The 23,013-nt window shown below is 47.5% G+C and overlaps 1 protein-coding gene across 4 annotated transcripts in view; it reads left to right on the top strand.

Annotated features, from left to right (window-relative positions):
* ARFGAP2 (ARF GTPase activating protein 2) overlaps positions 1–23,013 on the top strand; it is an 885,096-nt gene that overhangs the window by 126,814 nt on the left and 735,269 nt on the right. The window lies entirely within an intron of this gene.

The following is a 23,013-nucleotide window of genomic DNA, read 5'->3' on the forward strand; positions in this document are numbered from 1 at the left end:
AACGGCAGCGTTGTTAACACTGCCGGTTCTTCAGTGAATTATCTGCTGGTAGGGGCCTGAACTACCAGCAGGCTCGGGAGTATCCCGCTCTGGAAAAGGTGCTGGTACATGACGTTACCAGCACCTTTTTCCGGACCGGCATCCTCGTAATGAAGCTGCGTGTAAACTGAAAACTATATATCCTTTTTATAATAGTTATGCAGTCATAACAATAGAATAGTAATTATTCTAATTCAGTGTGAGGAATTGCCATCTGCCGAGGGTGTAGACTCCTTGGCTTTTTTATGTTGATTAAATAATAAAAAGTATCCATGTAATTCCATTTTAGTGAAAGGATGGTCTTCTGCACAGACCCTCCTTCCCATCAGTACACGCCATGGCAAAAGCAAAGGGAACACATGTGCCCTGCTGCATTATTATCCTGATCTGCAGCTCCTGCGACTCAGAGCAGGTTCAAAGGTCACTCGTGCCATGTTTAACAGCTGGTGTGACAGCAAAGTCAGTGCAGTACAGAGGCTGTTTTTTAAATCCATACCTCTGATCCAAAACCTTAATAGTTATGATAAACTATTCTCTGGTTGCAGGCTAACCTGGAAATGTATGCCTTATCTGACTTTTGGTATGATGGCTGGTAGGTCACATAATTATTGCAGCCACAGCAGATCTGAATCATGCACCTATCACTGTGAGCACAGGCAAGCTGTTGAAGGGCTCTGTATTCTAGTGAGACTGCAGTCCCTGCTCAGCCTGTAGAACAATGGCAGGACATTGTGCCTCTCTTTGATCCTTTGTGAGGTCGCTTAACACCTCTGTGCAACCCAGGAACTGCCCAGCAGGCGATTTCTGGAAACTGAATTTCTAAGGGCACAATTTAAGCAAAAGTGCCAGCCTTACTTGAGGCTGTTGCGTACCAAAGCGCCTTGGATGTTGCAGTCTTGGGCAATGCGTGGGGTTAGATGAGCAGAAACACATGGGGGGGAAGGAATCTGCCATCTTGGTTTTCTGTGGACTTCTCTTTCCTCTGTCGCTGCACAGCAAAGCACTTTGGATGTGATGCATGAAGACAAGAATCACTTGTTACCTAAACCAGGATTGGACCCATTAAAGCAGGCTTGCTGTTGCCCAATCGGCTGTGGCTGGCTGCCTTTTTAAGGCAGGAGGTCACCTTCAAGGGAAGAATTCACCTGGGCCTTGTTTGGAGAGCAGTCCTCCTCTAAGTCCTCTACCAGAGGTGAAGGAAGGTGTTCCAGGGCAGAGGCAAGCCCTGCTCCCTACACATCCCCATGGCACATTAGGGATGACCTGCTGTTGGGAACACATGTTCCTCTCTGCCTGCTGCACTGGAACCCCAGCCCTTCACTGGAGGTGAAGGACCCCTGCAGGTGCTAGCTAGCCTCTCCTGGTTTGGAGAAAAGAGGGAACAGGGACCTATCTTATCTCCAAGCCCCTAGATTTGGAAGCACTGCATCAGGAGAAGCAGAGCAGCTGGGTTCCTGCGTTCTGCAGTTTTGAACAGTCATCCAACCATGGTACGACTGCGTTAAAATGTCTATGAATCGCCATGTCCTGCAATGCTGCTTTTGGCACTTCTTGGGATCCTCTTGAACTGCTGTTGCTTCATTCATCGATCCGGCTTGCTGCTGCATCGTAGCAGGCAGCACAAGTCACTGGTTCACCTTGAACAACCAGCTTGCTGGTTCGACCTGCAAGCCTGTTTTGACACTGCTGAACTGCCAATAACTGAGAAAGGTACTGTTGCAAGCCCCCAGCCTCATTGGTCCACTTTTGTGACAGTTGAGAATGCTAAGCTAACCTTTTTCAGCAAAGACATATCCTTTAGGTAACATTGTTGTGATTTATCGCCTTTCACCCCCTCCATTACCCATAGTGCGTTCACCATCTACATTCTGCATATTCTGTGTTCTCTCCACAGGGTCTGCATAATCTGTGTTCTCGCCATAGGGGTAGGTTTTTGTTGGTGTTTTTTATAGTAGTTATATTGCAAATGGGGTGTTGAAAATAATATATATTTTTTATAGAACCTTGATTAAACATGTCTTTATTTTGAACTATTGCTTTTTTCGTTGCTATTGTCGTCACATTCACACCCCGCCTTAAGAGTATAGCCTACCCTCTGCCCATGTTCCCACAACCAAAAGGCTAAGTAGACAGTTTAGCCCCAAACATGAAACCTTTTCAATATCTAAAACAATTATGAATCTACAATTCTAATTAATAAACAATCTTAATTTCCATCTGGAGTCTGTCCTTGTCGCTTTGCAGTGTAATTGCTAATTGCTGCTTCAGAAAAGTGTTCTAGTTTACTTTGCATGAAAAACCTAGATTGTAGGCTTATATCACAAAAGATGCAGCCTTTCCAAATTCAGTTTTCCAAAGTAAAATTCTCTGTTTTTCCCTGCACAGATCACCTTCTGTAAAGTGCTTACGGGACACTTGGGGTTAATAACCAATGTTTTGGTTACTAACCTGATGTGTCCAGAGTGGGATGGTAGCAGCAGATACTTTTCTTCCATTTTCCCTTTTGTTGTCTCGTGCACTTTACATTTAACCGCTTGACGCTATATAGTTTACCATGCACTCTAAAATGGCTGTACTATGAACATTTTTCCGGTCCTTTGACCATCATGGTTGGCCTTCTTCCTGCTCTCGAAGAGCTGGAATTGCTATGTATGGAAAACCCTTTCCTGGAGGAAAGTGCCTGTTTTCCCAGGCAAAGTGGCGGTCTGTGTGTGTGGTTGGATGTGGGGGGCTCGGACTGTCTGGACCAATTCTACATCACTTTCAAATGTGTCTATTACTGGGCAGATGCAGTGACCAGAGACTTACTTGGATTGTACAGCCCCTGCTGTTTGAATGTTTCATATCTTGCCATTTGTGTTGAGCCAACTCCAGCCCGGATCCTGGATACAAGGAGGACTCCTGAAGCCACACTGAAGAACATTATTAGAGCCAAGACCCCTATGAACGAGATCAGTCTGCTGAAGACCCGTAACTCATCGCTGGAAGATAACAAGCAGCCCTTTCTTCACTTGCCCAGCAAAGCCCTGTCTCTCTACAGATATTAAGAAGACCTTTGTCTGTGCTGAGACCCCTGGACCAGTGGGAACAACTAGCTGTGACCACTGCTCGAAGATCAAAGCCACTGGAAGTGCCCTGAGCATTCTGAGAACCATCGGGTGGGCTAGCCAGATGTTGTCCTGGGCTGCTTTGGTGCAGCAGTCGCCATCCCGAGTTGAGCCTTGGGACTCTGCCGATTCCCAGCTTATTGAACAATAAGCATTTCCCTTACTTTGCAGCTCTCCCCCACATAGAGGAGGCTTGCAGGACCAGCTTCTTTGTTTTTCGCCACAAGGGAAGTCTTTTGACATTTTGAACACGACCATTGCTGCTTGCCACCTATGTCATGTCATGCGAGTTCTCTGAAGTCGCTGCAGAAGTGTTTGTCCCAAAGTTGGTTTGTCCTGCTGCCCAGAATCCAGTCTATCGGAACTCGGAATCGTGAACTTGCCAGACCCTAAGAACCTGATTAGAACCTGATGACTGAAGAGACCTCTACACACGCAACCCCTGGGCTTCCTCTAATGGAGCCAAGGCACACATTTGGAAGGCCCAGCAATTTCAGGAACTCAGACCATGAGTAAATGGGAGTAAAGGGGTGAGTATACCTTCCTATTTTGGGCCTCCTCCCTCTCCTTTGCGTTGTATGTGCATGAAGTCCTATACCTATCTCTTCCTGCCTAGCCCTGACCAGTGGTGTTTTGCCCTGGTATCCTTCCTGATACTCCCCAAAGGTGGTTGGATGGGCAGAGTGTCTTTTAAAGAATGTCCTCTTAATTTTATTTGAACATTGGAACACAACTACTTTTTGGCTCAAGTCGCCACCTGTTCAACTTCCTAAAAGAGACCCCTTGCCTCCTGAAAATAAAGACTTTTATTGGGACCTGTGATTCGGAGGGCAGTAAGCCCCTTCCTTTCTAGCTAGAGAAGGACTTTGTAAGATTGGAACCTTGGTTCTTAGGCTTTGTATGGGTTTGAGAGCTAATAGTTTGTGAAAAAGGAAGTTGGCAAAGTCTTGAATACTTAACAGTTCTATTTCTTTATTTCACTTGTTTTACTACAGTACATTTAAAAAGTATTTCTAACTGTGTTTAAAAGTCAAGTGGTAGTGCCCTTAACAGAGCACCCAAAGGTGAATTTGTCTATATTAGTAGTGAATATTTTAGTGTATTACAGGTGATATTTAATTGATAAAAGTTGTCTATTGCCTAAATAAATAACTGTATTTTTTTCAATCTGCCTACTTTCTGCTGACAGAGCTCTGTGTGTGCTTAACTGAACCCTTCATCACTCTAACACCTTCCTATGCGAAAGCCTTGCTGTTCAATCACACTAGCCATATCAAATGTGGCTAGGTATCCATGTATTTCCCTGTTTATCAGAATAGGGTGGCCTTCCAGAATCTGTCCACAGGGCTGATTCTGAAGATCTATCCTAACATTGACCCAGAAGGCATGAATCCCTGTTTAAATATTGGGGGCTTCCTCTTTGTTTGTTTGTTTGTTTATTTATTTATATAGCGCTCTTGACCCGGGGGTATATATGCGCTTTGAACATCAGGTTACAGGTAAAAGACAATAGTACAGTATTGATAGGGCATAGATAATAGTATTCAAACAATATACATAAAATTGGACATTCGGAGTGCATATATGTGGTAGGACAGACATGTTAAAATGTATTGTCAGAATCAGCCATGTGGATGTAAAAAAAGTTATTTATTTAGGCCTTAGACAAATTTTTATCGATGAAAAACAAGTAACACTCAAAAATCACTACTGTTATATGATGAATATTACCCAGTAATAGGTTTTCTTTAACTTGTATCTGCTTAGAATCACATGCTCTGCATAGTCTGCCATCTAGTGGTTGCCTCAGAGTATTACATCTTTTTTTTTATTTGAAAAACTGTTCATCCCCTTAACACTATCCCTATCCTACATGTACAAGGACCCACAATCCTTCATGCGTTAACATCCTCAGATTGTTTTTCCTGCCCTTGGTATGTTTTGTTCTGTAACTGAGTAAGGTTCTTTAAACAACCCACTGCTCATCTGTTCTCTTGCAGGGAGGTAGAGTAGGCACATGCGATTCTAAGCAGATACAAGCTACAGAAAGAGGATTACTGGGTAAGTAATATTTGTCTTCTGGAGCTTGTGAATCTGCTTAGATGCACTTACTATGCATAATTAGCTAGCAGTACCTGAAGCAGGTGGTGGTTTAGAAGTAGGAACAGAGGCAAATAGGTGTCTAAGAATTGTGTGTTCCACTTGTGAATCTGCTGTTGTTTGTGTATCTATACAATAGGGTTGTGTAAATGTATGCGTTGAGCTCCATGTTTCAGCCTTACAAATGTCTTCTAAAGGGAATTTTGCAATGAAGGCTAAGGGTGCCCCAGTGCTGCCTGTAGAGTGAGCTCCTGAAGTAAAAGTGCTTTATGTGCTAGCATGTAGCACAGTTGGATATATTTCACAATATCTAGAAATGGTGTGCTTAGTAACAGGATTCCCCTCTCGGCCTGTTGCAAATGAGACAAAGAACTGACTTTTCTTCTTTATATGCTTCATTTTGTCAAGGTAGAACTTAACTGCCCTACGTGCATCTAGGGTGTGTGATGCCTTTTGTCCTGTACTCTGAGGATTGGGGAAGAAACAAGGTAGTTCAAGGGATTGGTTAACATGGAATTCTTATATATATTTAGGTGAGAACTGTGGCGGAGTCCTTAAAACTACCTTCTATTTGTGTATGGCTATGATGGGTTCTGTAACCGGTAGTGCTTGTAGTTCACACACTCTTATAATTGATGTTATTGCTATTAGGACAGCCACTTTATATGTTAAAAACCTTAGGGAAGCCTTGTGGATTGGTTTGAGAGGTATTCACATGAGTCTCTGGAGAACTGTTAAGGTTCCACCCTGTAGTTGGATGCGCCACTGAGGAGTATATGCATTTGATCCTTTCCATTAATGCGTTAACCACTGGAACGGTCCACCAGAATGTTTTTTATTGTGCGGTAGAATAGGCTGCTAATGCTCTGAGATGTACCTTGATAGTTGTACATCAGCCCTGATTCTAATAAATGTAATCAATATATTACTAGATCTGTTGGTGTGCAGTTGATGGGGTCAATCTGTTTTGTTTTACACCAAATAACCAAACACTTACATTTAGTGGAGTATAAATGTGTTTAGTTTTTTTGCCGCGCCAAGAATTTCCATACATCTGCTTGGGAGTTTTAATTGTCCAAACTCTACGATTCCAGGAGCCAAACTGCCAAATTCAAAGTATACGGGCAAGGATGTGTTGGTTACCAGTGTTGTTGTGGTAGCTAGTTGTCTGCTATGTAACTTGTTAGGGGGTAGCATGCCCATTTTCATTCTATGTGATACCATGCCAGTCATGCCCACATTGGTGCTTTTAGTATCCGGGTGAGCTGTTTGTGTAACAATTTGTGTACCATCTTGTTTAGGCGTAGGGACGTGGGGGGTGAGGGGGACAGGATAGGGGAAGTGTAAGCAAATCTCACTGGCCAGTTCATCCATAGTTTGTTCCCCAGTGACCCTTTTTCTGGATACCTGGATGTGAAGGTTGGGCATTTTGCGTTTTTTGTGCTTTTGCAAAAAGGTCCACTATGTGGTAACCCCATTCCTTGAAAATCTGTGTGCCTGTGTTCAACTCCCTCTTGAGATTTTGTTGCAACAATCTACTTAGGCTGTCTGCTAGACAGTTGTTCTCCCTGGGACCATGTGCTTGCTGCATGAAAATACACATTTATATCCAACTCGATATGTTTTGTCCCAAGAAGGACAGAACTACAGTGTGTTCCCTCTTTTGTTTATGTGGGACATTGCTGTGGTGTTGTCAGTATTGACCAACACACCTTTGTTTTTTAATCTTGTTTGGAAAGATAGCAATGCCTTTCTGATGGCTTGGAGTTCCAGTATGTTTATGCCGTACTTCCTTTCCTGTTGTGACCATGCCCCCTGGGTTGTTAATTCTTGGCAATTTGCTCCCCACTGAGCAGTGATGCATTTGTGGTTGTTGTTCTCTGTATTGGTGCTTGTCTGAACGGTCTTCCTTTTAATAGGTTTTCCCTTGTCCACCATTGCAGAATCACTATGACCTCCTTTGTTCTCATCGCTAGAGAGTCCGAATCGCTGCCCTTCTGAGAGCATTGACCTGTGAGCCCCTGCTGTAGTGTACGCATGTTTAGTCGTGCGTGTGGGACCATTTATATGCAGGATGCCATTGTGCCGAGGCACAACTTTCTTTACTGATAATTTTGTTCCCATCGGATATGTGGGTATCTGGGCTAGAATCGGTTGCACTATTTCCTCCGCTGGGTAAGTTAGTGGTTGTTCGTATTCTATTTTTGCACCTAGAAACTCTTTATTTTGAGATGGTACTAGGCTTTCCTTTGTTTTGTTGATGGTGAACCCTAGTGTGTGAAACAGGTTTATTGCTGTTTGTGTGTTATCTAGGCATGACTGGCGAGTCTCGCCTGTTATGAGCAAATCGTCTAGATAGGCATAGACTGGTTTGCAGTGGTCAAAGTGTATGAAAGGTAGTAGTGGAACTATGTTCATTTCTACTGCTGTGTCCCTACTCCCTACAAACCTCATCGCCACACCCTCTCCCACGCACATTACAGCCCCCCCACCCTCCAAACAAATGTACCTTCTGTTTAAGGCAACTTTGAGTGCAGTGCACTGAAGTGCAAGTTTTAACAACGAAACCATTCCGGAACGGTTTCTCTTTAAAATAAAAGTATAGGAACAGTACCATTTAATAGAAAAAAGTAGTGGCACCGATCCTGCCCACTTCGACCACTGCTGGTATGTTCTCTCTGTGTAGGTGTGCCACTACTACTTTGAGAAACTTTCTGAACACATGTGGCGCTGATGATATTCTAAAAGGGGGAACTTTGAACTGGAAATGTTGCGCTTCTACCTTGGAAATCTTCTGTGACTGGGTGTTCAATGACCTCCTGCAGAGTGATCATTTGAAAACTTTGTGGTTTTACATACTTGTTTGCTGGGTGCAAATCTAGTACTGGTCTTTGTTTTGTCGTTTTTAGGGTCTAAAAAATAGAGAATAAATTTTAACTGATTCTTTAGTAGTAGTGCCTCCACCTCCTTCTGTAATAATTCCTTGTGTTCTGTTGTCATTTCTCTGTTCTGCGGTGGTAGGCTGCGGGATTCTTCAATAGCTTGATACAGTACCCCTGGGACACTGTCTCTAACACCACTGGTCTGATGTTATGCCCTCCAATGCATGGGTGTATTATGTTATGCATACCCCAACTGGTGGGGTGCACGGGAGGTGACCCGAGCCTCTGAGTCATTGTTTCTGAGTGGAGGACGACCCTTGAGTGGATTGTGCTCCAACCCTAGTTTTGCCTCTTCACATATTTCGTGAGGGTGCATGGTACATGAGCTGTTTGGCTTGAGATCCCGTGAAGCAGTAGTTGGAGCCTGTTTGTGTTTGAGGCTGTTGTGCTGTCTGAAATTTGTAAGGAACCCTCTGTTTTGACCAGTTCTTCCAGTGATCTGACCTAAGGTTTTTAGGGTGCCATGACCTTTTTAGCTCGCTCTACAGCCTCCTCTACCTGTTCCCCCAAATAGGTGTGACTCCTCCATTTGCTCATCTATAAGAGTAGCCTTTTGCTGTCTTAAAACCATACTCCTAAACTACGCATGCCTCTTGACAACAGTTGCACCTGCTATCTATCGCCCCGCTGTTTCTGCTGTATTCAAACTATGATGGCATTTGCAGAGTGTTTCCCCTCCTTCATGATGTTCCCAAAAGTTCCCTGTATTTCCCTCTGCAATTTGTCTGGCCAGTCCCTCCATGCCATCCTATTCAGTGACGTATTTTCAATAAGGCCAGGTAGGCCTTGGCCTAGGGCGGCACATTAGATTAGGGCGGAAAAAAATGCATTGAATGTTCAATTTGTCAATTCATTGCTTATGTTCATTTAAATTCAAACAGTACTCGGTCAGTTTTGTAGTCCGGTAGAATGCCAATCCAAAATTTGTCTATCATGTATGTGATGTCATGAAGTTACGCCCTCTTCTAAACTTGACCGCTCAGGATAGGTAGAGCTCTGGCAGTGGGCCGTGCAGGGAAGCCAAAGACCTGTGTGTGGCTTCGCCTTTGGCATATGCTACAGAGGGGCCCCGATTGCTAATTAACTATTAATTTCATACGATTGTATAGTCTTTTATTTAAACCCCTGTCCCTGCTAGGATAATCCTCGCTACTATAGAAGGACCTTGCAGTTTACCTGTAAATATTCATATTGTAGGCATTTTACTGCTGTCTCTGTTAAGAACCTGGAAATGTTCGTAGTGCATCGTGCCAGAAATAAACAGTGCCCCTCCACCCCCAGCATTATTTTTGATTGTAGATTTTTTTTTTTAAGTCCTACATAAAATGTCTGCCTCCTTATGAAAGCACTGCACAGTGCGTGCAGCCCTTGTTTGACTGAGACGGTTCAGCTGGAATAATACTTATTTTATAACACTATTTGCTGGAGCTAATAGCTTGGATCTTATTCGAAATTGTACAGCACAGCCTCAAGTGAAGCATTCAGTGCTGAGAGAAAGGGGTTCTGTAGCAGCCGCTGTCTCTCTGCCTTTTATGGCAGCCTCTTCCCTGAGCCCTTATTTTGGGAGGAAGTATTTAGCATTATGGAGTTTAATCATGATTCTTACAGATTGTTACTGGCCTTTATGAAATGGAGATAAATGCTGCCAGGCGACATCTCTCTGTGAGATCAGTAGGACTGGGGGAGGATCAGCAACATGTAAACTCCCAATCCCAACCAGCCGTTCATAAACACTGGATATTCTGAAATCACCTTACTGTGATATAGGTAATCTGCTTGTGTCAGTAGAGCAGCACACAGAGAAGCCGGACTTGTACGGAATGATGCCTACTCCACCACATTAATAACGTCTGACCTCAAAACTTAATCAGTGGCTTTCGCTCAAACACGTTTAACAATAATGCTGACGGTTTGTCAATCAGCCACTTCTATGTCCCTGTGACATCTCAGTTCAGGGTGGAAAGAGCATATTTCAAAAGCAGAAAACACTTGGCCGAGCATGATCAGCAGCCCACCGAAAATATCTCTGCTTGCCCTAGAAAATGTAACTGAAGAGCCTGGTAAAATGAATACACAGCTCTCTGCAGCCGAAAACATAATGGAAGTGTGGAGCACTCAAAACCTGCAGATAGGAGAATCTCACATAAAGATGTGAAATTTTGTACAGAAGAAGAAAGGCATTAAATTGCATATAGTGTCTGATTCATGGAATTAATTGCGCTAAAAATAGGGGACTTGCGTGCAAAAACGCGCGCAAGCGCCTGTTTGCCAATTCATAGAACATATTGCGTGTGGCTTACCGGAGACTTGCGCTAAATCTTCGCAGGTGCAACACGTCACTGCGACACCACGAAGGCCTTGCGCGAGACGCCCAGCGAAGACGCATACCGTCTATTGCAGTCACCTAAAAAGGGGGCAAATAGACACGCTAATCCGGAAAACGCGTCCGCCTGGCGAAAGCTGGCGTAAGCGTCAACGCGCACAAAAACAATGCATAAAAAGTGCGAGCAAAAGCCAAAGCGCGTATACAGCTACGATGAATGAACCATTTTTCGCAGCTGTGATCGTGGGACACCGCAGGAGGAGGGGGATAGCCAGGGCATGCATTTTTTTACCCAGGACCTGCCTTTTTGGGATGCCTGATGACCAGGTCTATGCCAGGTATAGGTTTCCACCTCATATCATATTAGACCTGGTCACGGAGTGGAAAGATGACCTCGCATCACCCACCCTGTGCTCCCAAGCACTGAGCCCCTTGGAGAAGGTGCTCAATGTACTGCATTTTTTGGCCACTGGGTCATTTCAGTGGACAACTGCCATCGTCGGGGGCATCTCACAGGCCACGCAGTCACGCTGCCTACACCAGGTGTTGGCTATCATGACTGCATGCCTCTCAGTCCGCAGGCACATATACATGCCCAGAACACCTGCAGAAAGGCAGGCCGTGGTCCAGGACTTTTACCGGTGACGCACTTCCCCAAAGTGCTTGGTGCCATTGATTGCACCAACGTGGCCCTACGTCCACCTAGGGCCACAGAGCACATCTATCGCAATCGCAAGCACTGGCATTCCATCAACGTGCAGGTTGTATGTGATGCCAAGGGAATCATTACCTCTGTATATACAAACTATCCAGGGTCCACCCGTGACAGTTTCATATTCAGAATGTCACCCCTACAGTGGGCCCTTGGAAGCTGGGAGGCATGGCAACACATGGCTCATTGGTGAGTACAAATGGCCCTGCGAATGCATGCATGGCTCACACAGACAAAACCACACATCTCACCTCCACAGGGGACAGTGCCTACCCTCTGAGCACCTACATGATGACGCCAATACGGAACATCACCACACCACCCCAGGTAAGATACAACGCAGCCCATACTGTACCAATGCCATAGTGGAGTGCAGATTCCGAGTGCTAAAGTCACGCTTCCGCTCCCTTGACCACTCTGGTGGTGAGCTACTATATGCACCACCAGTAGTGTGCAGGATCATCGTGGTAGCATGTGTCCTGTACAGCGTTGCGTACCGGTGGACATGGTGGTGCCCCCACATCCCCAACCAAATGCACAGTGGCTGCACATGGAAGGGGAAAGGGCACGTGGCGAGGCTCCCCGTACCCATCTTATGGCACAATTTTTCACCTAAAATCCATACCCTGCAGAGTGCACACAGCCCTGGCACATTCCAGGTGACGAGCAATGATGACAAAGGGACAATCGCCTGTCCCAACCTTACCACCCTGAGAACCTGTCCTTGGAAGTGCCACATTGTGTGCATCCCTTAGCACTTAAACCAACTCATGGAAGATGTAGCATGTCACGAACACCATGGCAAAGTACACCTAAACCATCCCACACTCCATGTCACCTGGTCGCCACACCTTTCCATGGTATGCAATGTCAAAAGTGTAAATCAAAGGCCATCACTCAACTCCACTGTCACAAAGTGCTCAACAATCAACAGAACCAGGTCATAAACAAGTCACTCTCACACATCAAACTATAAATGTACACAGGGACACCCATTGGGCAGTACAAAATACCAGATACACAGGCCAGAATAGTAAATGTGTCTGACCATGACCAATCATAATTGCACAAGTGCCTCAACGTGTCGTAACTTGCACATGCTACCCTTCCATCATTTTGGGTGGCCCTGATAACTAAAGTGGGCAGGGAAGCACATACAGACAGAAGGCCTACAACAATACAGATGGGCAAGCCAATACATGAAGATGGAACATAATCAAAGGATGGATCCCAATGTACAAACAAAAAGGGATGGCAACCATGCACTTGGACATACAATCATGATTCCGACTAGGGGTGTATACACAGGCCGGACTTGACTGTCCACAGATAGAAAGGAAGCCCAATGCGCCTGAGTAAGTTACTTTCACACGCTACCCTCTTTTCAAGCCCATGGAAAGGGGAAGCAGGAGTGGCATGTGTCTGGACCCAAGGCAGAAACACCAGCACAAGACAAGCCTCTATGGGTCCCGCTGGAACCTACAGTGGATGCCCTCAGATGCCACACAAAGTAACACACTGTTGCATACCTGCACAATAGAAAAAAAAAGAAAAAGCACATGGTAGATGGGGTGGGGCCCACGGGCCCACCCAGGAGGGTGGAGGGGCAGGGTGCACGTCAACACCCGCATTTGCGGGTGTTGAGAAGAAGAAAAAAATACCCTCCATGGTTTCATGGGCCACACGGCTATCATGAATTGGGAGAGCTGTCACTGTTGTCACCACCCTCTGGTGTAGCATTAGAAGGTGGTAGTGTTAAGGGATTATCATCCCCCAAATAGCCCTGGCCTGTTCCTCCATGGCATTGGCCATGCACAACTGATATGTTCGCACCTGCAACATGATGGCTCGGAGGTCCCCATGCAACACTTCACGGGATGCACGCAGTTCCTCTGTGACGGTATGAGTCAACTGTTGCATCTGCTGTTCAGACCGTCTACTGCGGACTTCCTCAAGTGCAGTCGGTGTAATTCTGAGGGACCTATACTCTTCCCTCAGGGCGTTCCTGTATGCACGAACCCCTGCAACCAGGGATGCACGCTGAGCCCTGAGTTCTGTCCGTAGGCTCCTGTTGCTGGCCTCCATGTACAGCCTGTGTGAGCAGCATGTAGGCAGCATTGCCTGCAGCTGGAGCTCCACCTGTCTTTATGGGGGCATCATGGAATTGGCCACCCTTTCCATGCCCTGAGCCAATATCTCATAGGAAACCCCCTGTTGCCATGCAACACCATACATGGACTGCTCCCACACAGTATTCCCAGCTGACACACAGCCACAGCTTTGGCGGGCCCCACGCCTGGCAGGCCCAAGGGAACCTGGCCCTTGATGTGATGGGCCTGTCTGTGGCTGCAGGACTGCATCCCTCCCTTGATCAGCTGTCCCAGGACCAGGAGCCAACACTGTGGAGCGTGACCCTGCATCCGTAACCACCACAGACATGAGGTACCAACACTGACTGGCCCTGTGAGGGGTCTTCACCCCCTGCAGATGTTTGACACAACAGCACCCACAGTTGATCTACTCACCTCCAACAGTGTTGAGGAAGCCATATACTGGTTCACCACCAGATCCAAAGGAATCATCGGAGGTGGAGTCCGACTGAGTCAGGGCCAGGATGGATTGTAGTACCAGTGGATCTTCATCGGCTGCCACACCACGTCCTCCACTGGTGGTTGGTAGCTGCTCAGTATCCTGTAGCAAATCCCCCTCATCAAGTGCCTCATCACGTGCACATGGACAGAAAAGGAAATGAAGACCCATGTCAATTGGGAATAGGACGAAATGTCTGAATAAAAATGACTGACCCCACCAAAAAACCTAAAACAAGCACCACAAAATGTTCTAACTACCAAAAATTAAAACTTTTCGTGGTATGTGTTCAGGCGTTTTGGTGGGGTCAGTGTGAACAAAAGAAAGTTTCCGGGGGGGAGGGGGTGTCGAGTGGATGGGATGGGTACTGGGGGGTATCCCCCGCAACACCCCACCCACTACAGTGAGCAGGGTTTCCGGGGGACACCCCTGAGCTCTCCCAACAGAATAAGGAAAAAAGAAAGCAGGGGTGTCCCACGCAACATCCCGCTCACTATACTACACAGTATAGTGAGCGGGGGTTGTGGGGGAAATATGAAACATTTTGTGTTCATGCATTTCCCATGCGAACATTTCCGTTGCGGGAAATGCAGCCGCGGGCAGATCACGACGCAGATCCGTCAATTGCATAGCCCACACACACACAGCCACCACAATGTTCACATGCAACACATTTACCTGCCATGTCACTCATACGCAGTGTAACTACAAGGGAAGGGAACTATGAATGCAGCCATGGATGTCTGATCAAGGGCTCAACAACACATGTAGTGCATGGTGCCTAGCACCTGCTTTACACACAAGCACTTGGCTTGCAATACACAGATGCTGCATAGCCATGCAAGAACTGCCAAACGGTAGGAGATGGAACCTGATGACTACAGTGCCAGAGCCATTTACAATAGTTGTGAGATTACATTACATTGTACTCACAAAGCAAAAATATGCAAGTGTCACAATGCCCAACAATGCTAGGGTGTCGGAATCGAGTGAAGACATGCACACTGATACCATGATGTGAGGTCACATTGATGTTGCACCAGTGATTAGGCATGTTGAAGGGGATACCTGGGTTTTGAAGTGAGAGGGGGCATAGCAGAACATGTGAACGGCCTAAATTTCAAACATAAATACGTCACCAGTAATGCAAATGTTGTGGCCTGTTGGCATTGGAAGTGCAAATGCACAAATCAGGTGCATAGTGGCGGTAGTGGGTTGTAGGGATACAGTAAACACACATCAAGTGCGGGGGATGCAGTGCATGGGTGAAAATGTTGGGGAGATCGGATTGTTGCCAGATCACTAGTGCATCATCTCAGTCATCCTGGACTACAGCAGGGGAGAGGAGGAGAGTAAGTCCCACACATGAGGAAGCATCAGATGTGCCTACAGATCTGGAGGAGGTTCACCTTCAGTTCCATTGAGGCAGGGAAGCTGTACCAGAGGGAGGACCCAGACAAAGACAAACATTAACGACCAACTCATTGTAATGAGGAGCTACTGACCAAGAGTGAATGGGAAATGGATGAGTGAAGACTATGACAGGCAAGCAAATCTTGAAGATGGAGTTGAAGTAATAACAGCCTAAGGACTTGTGGACAATGAACAGGTTTCAGAAAAGACCAGTCTTAGCCACTGGGAGACAGTGGCCTCATCACAGTCCGAGGGAGACACAATCCCTTGCCCCAACACAAAAGGACACTTCCCACAGTCTTGGTCTGGATGAGTAGCAGAGCCAAGAGTTCAACCACCTAAATCTAGTAAGTCTGTTGCAGTAGCCCAACATAGGTAAGACTAGTCCTTTGTAGACAGTGAGCTGCAGGGGTAATGAGAGGAAAGGAAGAATACCTCTGAGGAGGTACATCTAGCAAGGTAACCTCTCAGAGATGTCACAGGCTACCCGCCATCACAGGTTGTAGCAGGAAGAGGGCCACGAGAGGCTGCACAGAGAGCGACATGGAAGGAATGATAATGTGTGGTGAGGATGAGTGTTACGGTGTGCACCACATCTTATGCATGCAGTCTACAGGACAAACGTGTGTCAGTCCACCTTGACATGACCACCCATGGCAGTCAAGTAAATACAGCCAGAACTGCCGTACAATCGCAACAATCCATTCAAGCAACATACACATGTCATCGACGCACATGCATCACCACTCACCGGACATGTCCTCATAATTAGGCAGGTCTCCCACACCCAGTCCCCTCCATCTATTCCTTCTTTCCCTTGCTTCGAATTTCTTTACAAATCCTTTTCCTATCCTCACCCCATCTCCTTCTAATCATCTATTGCCCACCTGCCCCTCTTTTATCCTTCTACGACGACCTCGATCATCTCCTTTCTCTCATCTCTCCCTCTCCATCTCCTCTTACTGTACTTGGCGATTTTAATCTTCACCTCCCTTCTCCCCCTCACTCCTCTCCCCTTTTTTCCATCCTTGACTCCTACCTCCTTTCCCCTCTTCCTTCCTCTCCTACTCACTCCTCTGGCTCCACTCTTGACCTAATCTTCAACTCTTCCTACCCCTCTTCTACTGTCTCCACACTTCCAATCTATCTCTCCGATCATGCTTTACTCTCCTTCTCTCTCACTCCCCTTCCCAACCCTTCTTCTTTTAAGCCTTTCCCTTCTATCTTTTGATGACGCGACCTTCGCAACTTTGATCCCTCCCTTTTTCTCGACACCTGCTCTTCTCTTCCCTCTCTCCAAGATTTCTCTTCACTATCGGCCAACGATGCACTTTCTACTCTCTCCTCCTCTATCTTCTCCTCTCTTGATCTACTTCAACCCCTTTCCTTCTTCCGTCCAACCCTGGAACCCTCTCAACCTTAGCTCTCTCCTCAACTTCTCTCCATGCGGCGTCTCCTCCGACGTCTTGAGAGACTCTGGCTCAAATCTCCTTCGTTTTCCAACCAAACCTCATACTTCTCCTACCACTCTCTTTATGACTCTTGCCTCTCCTCAGCAAAACGCTCCTACTACTCCAACCTTCTCCAATCCCAAGCCTCCCACCCTCGCCGCATCTTCCAAACTTTCTCTCGTCTTCTCTCTCCTCCCACCCCTGATCCCTCATCCTCTTCCACCATTTCAGCCTCTGACTTCGCAAACTTCTTCTATTCCAAAATCCTTGCCCTTCGGAAAATAATCAATTGCTCCTCTTACTCCCCCCCCATCCCCCTTCTCCCCCTCTACCTGCATGACTGACTTCTCCCCTTCTGACGTTTCCATCCTCCTCTCCAAAGCCCACCCCTCGTCTGCTCCTACTGACCCTTTCCCTTCCCTCCTTATACCTAAGATCTACCCTCTTCTTATTCCCTACTTAACTTCCTTCTTCAACATCTGCCTTTCCTCTGCTATCTTCCCCTCGGCTTTCAAACACGCCACCATCATTCCTATTCTGAAGAAACCTTCTGCTGACCCAATGCTCACCTCTAACTTCCGTCCTACCTCACTTCTTCCATTCTTCTCTAAACTCCTCGAGCGCCTGGCCTACTTGCAACTCTCAACCTTTGTCACTAATCTCTCTCTCCTTCCTCCCTCTCAATCTGGCTTCCGTCCTAAACACTCTCCTGAAACTGCTCTCACTTACATCCTTAACTCCCTCCTCTCCACTCGCCACTCTAAGCAATCCTCTGTCCTTGTTCTCCTAGACCTCTCTGCTGCCTTCGACACTGTCGATCACCTCCTTCTTCTCAACACTCTTTCTTCCTTTGGATTCAAAGGCTCTGTTCTTAGCTGGCTTTCCTCTTGCCTTTCCTCCCACTCTTTTGCTGTTTCCTGGGGAGGCCACTCCTCTCCTACCCAGCCTCTGGAATACGGTGTACTTGGCCCTTTTCTTTTCTCACTGTATACCTCCCTCCTTGCCCCAGTTATCTCCTCATTTGGCATTTCTCACCATTTCTACGCCGATGATACTCAGCTCTTCCTTTCCTTCTCTCCTGACCTCCACCTCAAACTCTCTTCCTGCCTTACTGCAATTAAAAATTGGATGTCTTCTCGCTTCCTTTCTCTTATCACCGATAAAACAGAAGTAGTTTTCTTCCCCCTCCAACTCTTCCCCCTCCCTCTCCTCATCCTTTCATTCATTTCCCCCCTTCCAATCTCCCCATCTCTGACCACACTCGCAACCTAGGTATTCACTATGACGCCCCTCTCACCTTTTCCCATCACATCTCTCTCGCCTGTCGCTTCCACCTCTTTAATATTCGCAAAGTCCGCCCCTCTCTCACTTTCCATGCTACTAAACTCTTAATCTCCTCCCTTATCTTCTCTCGCCTCTTCTACTGCTCCTCCTTACTCTTTGGACTCCCTACTTCTCATCTCGCCCCCCTTAAATCTATCTACCACTCTGCCGCCCGCACCCTCTGTCTCCTCTCCCCCCGTGACTCCATCTCTGCTTCCCTTTCCTCCCTCGACTGGCTTCCCTTTCACTCCCAACTCAAATTTCAATTTCTCTGCCTAGTCTTTAAATCTCTCCATGGTCTTGCTCCCCCTTATCTCTCCTCCCTCCTCTTGTTCTACACTCCCTCCCTCTCCCTTCGCTCAGCCGACCACTTCCTTCTCACTGTTCCTCCTTCCCCTTGTGCCACATCCCGCTTCCGCTCCTTCCATCTCCTAGCCCCCCTTCATTGGAACTCCTTACCTCTCTCGCTCTGCTCTATTTATACCTTTTCCTCATTCCGATCTTCCCTCAAATCTCTCCTTCTCCATCCCCTACCATGAATCCCCTCCCCGCCCCCCCTCTTGCTTACCTCCTTGCTCATCTCCCTCCCCCTCATCGCCCTCCCATTCTCACCATCTTCCCATCCTTTCCCTCCTCCTCCCTCCCCCCTCTCACTCTCAGTTCTACTGCACTACTCTTTCTCCACTCAAGTTAATTGCTCTACTTATTGTTTTGTTGGTCTGATTCTCAATTGTAAATTGCTTCCTCTGTTACTGTATCCCGTTGTTAAAATGTGCAGCGCTTTGGTGTAAAGCGCTATATAAAGTAAATAAATACAAATACAATACAATAGCTTGGATCTGCTCCACATCAATTATGTCACTGACTTTTTTCTTCATGTTCAGGGAGTGAGCTCATCGTTCTCTTCTGGTGGCCCACCTCCAGTCACCAGAGTAGAGGCATGGCGCTACCCAGCTTCTCTTTGGCTCAGCGTCGGAGGTCATTCCAACGCTTCAATGCCTCAGAAGCTGTGCGCCTCTCATTGCCCAAGGCGTTGATTAGATCAGTGACGCGCTGCCGGTGGGCCAGACGCTGAGCATGCGTATGTGTGCTCCCTGCCCGCACCAGCATGTTACGTTCGTGTTCCCGCACGTAGTACACGAGAATCTTGGTCTCTGCATCACTGAAGCTCCTCTTCCTCGACGTTTGGGTCTCCTGTGCCGTGCCTTGGGTTGGAGCATGTCCCCCTACTGCACGCTTTACCATCTTGCGAGACGGTGCAGACCCCGAGTGGCTGGGACCACTTGAGTCAGTAGGGGCTGGAGCACTGGTGGACTGGGCCATGGCATCACCCACCGGTGTCTGGACAGGCGGTTGCCATGCAGGTATCCGTACCTGTGTGCTGGTGGCTGCCACTAACGCGTCCCTTCTCCTTGGAGACGGGGACTATTTAAAGGTTTCCCATATCATGGCATATCTCGGTACTTAGCCCTCATTCGACTCAAATAACCCATCCATCATCTCCCGTAAATTCTCTACCAGCACGCCATCTATTAACATGGTCTGTGGCATCATCCATAGGGGGCGGGGCGGTGGGGAGCCACAGGTTGTGACGTCACCACCGGTGAATGATCTGACAAGGTACAGGGTAAAATTCTGCTGCCGCGCAGACATGTTAGCCACATTGGCGAGAGCAGCCAGAGAACAATCCCTGACATAGCATCATGGACCGTAAAATAATAAGTATATTCAGCTGCCCTCGGGTGTTCGTTCATCCATACATTGACCAACCCCAGTTGGCCCATCACCTGCCTGATCATTTTAGCTGCTGCAGACAGTCCACGCTGTGTGGTACTCAATCAGTCCATAAGGAGATCTAAGATTGTATTAGAATCGCCACCCCATATGATGGGGGCGTCTGCCATTTTCACCAGAATCTCAGACACCTGGCTATAAAATCCTGGGTCGTCAATATTCAGACCATACGCGTTAACCAATGTGACGCTTTCCCCTCTCATTATAACATATCGGCCCTCGGGGTCTGCCTGTTTCTCCTCTGCCTGAAAATGCAGCGATCGATGCACTAGAGTAAGCACTCCTCAAGCTTGAGATGAATAGGTTGTGTAATATCTCTGTCGCCCCCATTTGGGTGCAAATATGTCATGTAACGGTCCTAGTGCCTGCGTTTCTTGCAACATTACTATTTTGGGAGAATGGCGGTCCAGGTATGTTATAACCTTCCTAGCTTTAATAGGATTGTTTAGGCCCTGGGCATTCCACGATATCAGTCCCATCACTTCACCTGGCATTTAGTTGAAAGCAAAAATGAAGATCATGCACATCTCTCGATAAACCAATTGGCACGCAGTACAATCCATATCCAACTACCCACCCATTGCCGCCTGCTTTTGAAAACCTCTTTACTCCCCACCCCCCCCCCCCCGAACCCTAAACGCTTCCGCCCATCTAAGGCCCCCACTCTGATATCCTAACATGTCTCATAAACTTCCTTTTCAACCCCCCACGCTCACCATCTGCCTCAACTTGATGATGTCGCTCCTGCATAACCATGGACATTTCCTGGGTTGTGCTGTGAGCAGTCATGTCTGTCGGCAGGTGGTCACTCACCCTGGCTACATTTTAACAATACTCATGCCTGCGTATGTCACAGTATTTACCAAAACCAAAGTAAAACATCCTGATCAGTCCTCCATGCCATTCTGTCTGGCACCTTCTCTTGGGTCTCGATTTGGCTCTCACCCGCACTCTGGTGCTGATAGCGGGATCAACGTCTCAACATAAGCTGGAGCTTCCGCAGGATTTTCGAAAAAGTGTGTTCTTCCCCCATGCTGGATGTGAAATTTTGCGGTAAACATAAGTGCATACAGGACATGTCTAGGCCTCAATCCCTCCACTGGGTTGTAAGATCTTCTCAGGGCCTGGACCCCAGCCACAAAGTCAGGGTTAATGTAAATGTTGTTGGCTTCGTAACTGAGCGTCCCCTGTTCTCTGGACAAATTCAGAATTAGGTCTCTGTCTCTATAATTGAGCATATTTGCAATAACGGTGCATGGAGGGGCCCCCTGGTCTAAGAAACGTCACCAGAGTCCAGTGTGCACTCAATGAAAAAGTGTGTAGAGAACTGATCTGTGCCAAACAAAGCTTTAAGGAGACCTTAAATGGTTCCATTGGTCCCTTGCGCGCAGCCTCGGGCATTCCGACAATGTGCACATTGTTCCACCTCGAACATGATTCAAGATCGTCGCATTTCCTTCGCGTCTTAGTGAGGTCCTCCTTCAGTGTTGCAATATCACGGTCATGTTGGCTCACCTTGTCTTCCACTTCACCTATCCTGGTCTCAGCCTCAATAATAGGGCGCTTTCCTTTTCGGGTTTGGATTTTAGAGAGCCAATGGTTGCCACAATATCATCCAATTTGACATTTATGGCCATGAAGTCGTTTTGCATTGACATCAGCAGTTGAACATCACAAGCCTCCCCAATTGGGATACCAGAGCCTCCCACTTGCTCCGGGGCTGCCAGCCCGGTGATTGACACATGGTTGCGGATGAATTAGTCCATTGGGCCACGTTTCATTGCAGCTCCCTTAGTCATGTTGCGCCCCCAGCCGTCACTTATTTACTACAGTTCAGTCGGAAGGGGTTTTGCTAGTTGTCTCTTCTTCCATGTGGCAGTTTGTTCACAGTACTTGTCCAGATAGACCTACTCGTATTGTAGTACATGATGCTCTCCGGAGCAAACGGCGTCTCCCGGAAGGGGCAGCGTGATGAGGAACTTCACCTCACCTCAATCAGTGCACAAGGCCAGACAAAGTCCCCCAGGGCTTGCCCACGGGACCGCCTTTCACCTATATGGTGTTTTTAACTTAGCTGCACAGCCCAATCAAATGCGAGGTCATCATGTCCCACTAATGCCACAATTGTTTGTTAGTGTCTGCCCGTATCCATGCCTCTCATATGTTGCTCGGCCCTGGATTCAGATGTACCTTTTTAATCGCCCAAGGGTCTTCGGGCCCCTCCTCCCATCTGTGCTAGTCGCCCACTGAGCTCTTCAGTCAAACACTGCAGCGCCCAGGACCCAGCCGTACTCCAGCTCTCATAAGGGGTCTCTTGCTGCAGCGTCTCTCACAAAAATGCCAGGGGTGAGACACCATGTATTTCTTCTCAGTGTCCATTCAGCTCCGGGGGCCAGCCCAATTTCTGATCTTGTTTTACATCGCTTAGGCGAAGATGAAAGAAACCATGTGAAATGATATGCTTTCACTTTGATCGTATAGGATCACACTTTAATTTTGCTTGGGCTTCGGGTGCCTTTATGTGATATTAGTGGTCCGGATCTGCAGACGTTGGACCCACAGTGTCAGTAGTGCCCTATGCAGTGCCAGAGGGTAATGGTGTGCCAACAGTGCGCCAAAATATTATCTGGCTGGGCCGCCAACCTTTCCAGGTCTGTCGGCATGCCGGACCAAGCCCAAGTCAATCACATGCAGTCTTTCCATCAGCTGGTCCCTTGTGGCTGGGCTTCCAGCCGGTGGGGGGACTGCACCGGCCTCACAGTCTCCCCTTCGAGCAGAGTGGCATCCTGTGTGGTGCGGCTCCAAACCTTACCTGGTGCCGTCTCCCGGATCACACCACCTCTGCTCTCTCGTTTCGCTGTGGCATGGAGAGCACTGGGGAACGGGACAACAGATGCACATTCTATCCGGGGTGCAGGTCCAGGCCGCATGCGATCAGGAGGGTCCAGGAACCAATGTTCAATTATGAGCCACACCGGCGATGCAGTCCCCTCCCCCCCTCGCATACAAATGCCAACACGCCATCCATGGCCCCTGCCATCGATATCCAATGGTTGCTCCCGCTGGCGTTTTTCCGTACCGGCACCGCGCTCCCACACGTCGTTCAGAGCAACTTCAGGAGGCTTAAGGAGTGCTTCTATCCGCTTGGAGCTGTTGGCTCCAACGCTCCTCCCCCACAGTCTTCTCCGGCATCAAGCTCCAGTAAGGATTTCGCCATCGC

Source organism: Ambystoma mexicanum, chromosome 11, assembly GCF_040938575.1.
Source record: "Ambystoma mexicanum isolate Mex_15411 chromosome 11, UKY_AmexF1_1, whole genome shotgun sequence".
Lineage (NCBI taxonomy): Eukaryota > Metazoa > Chordata > Amphibia > Caudata > Ambystomatidae > Ambystoma > Ambystoma mexicanum.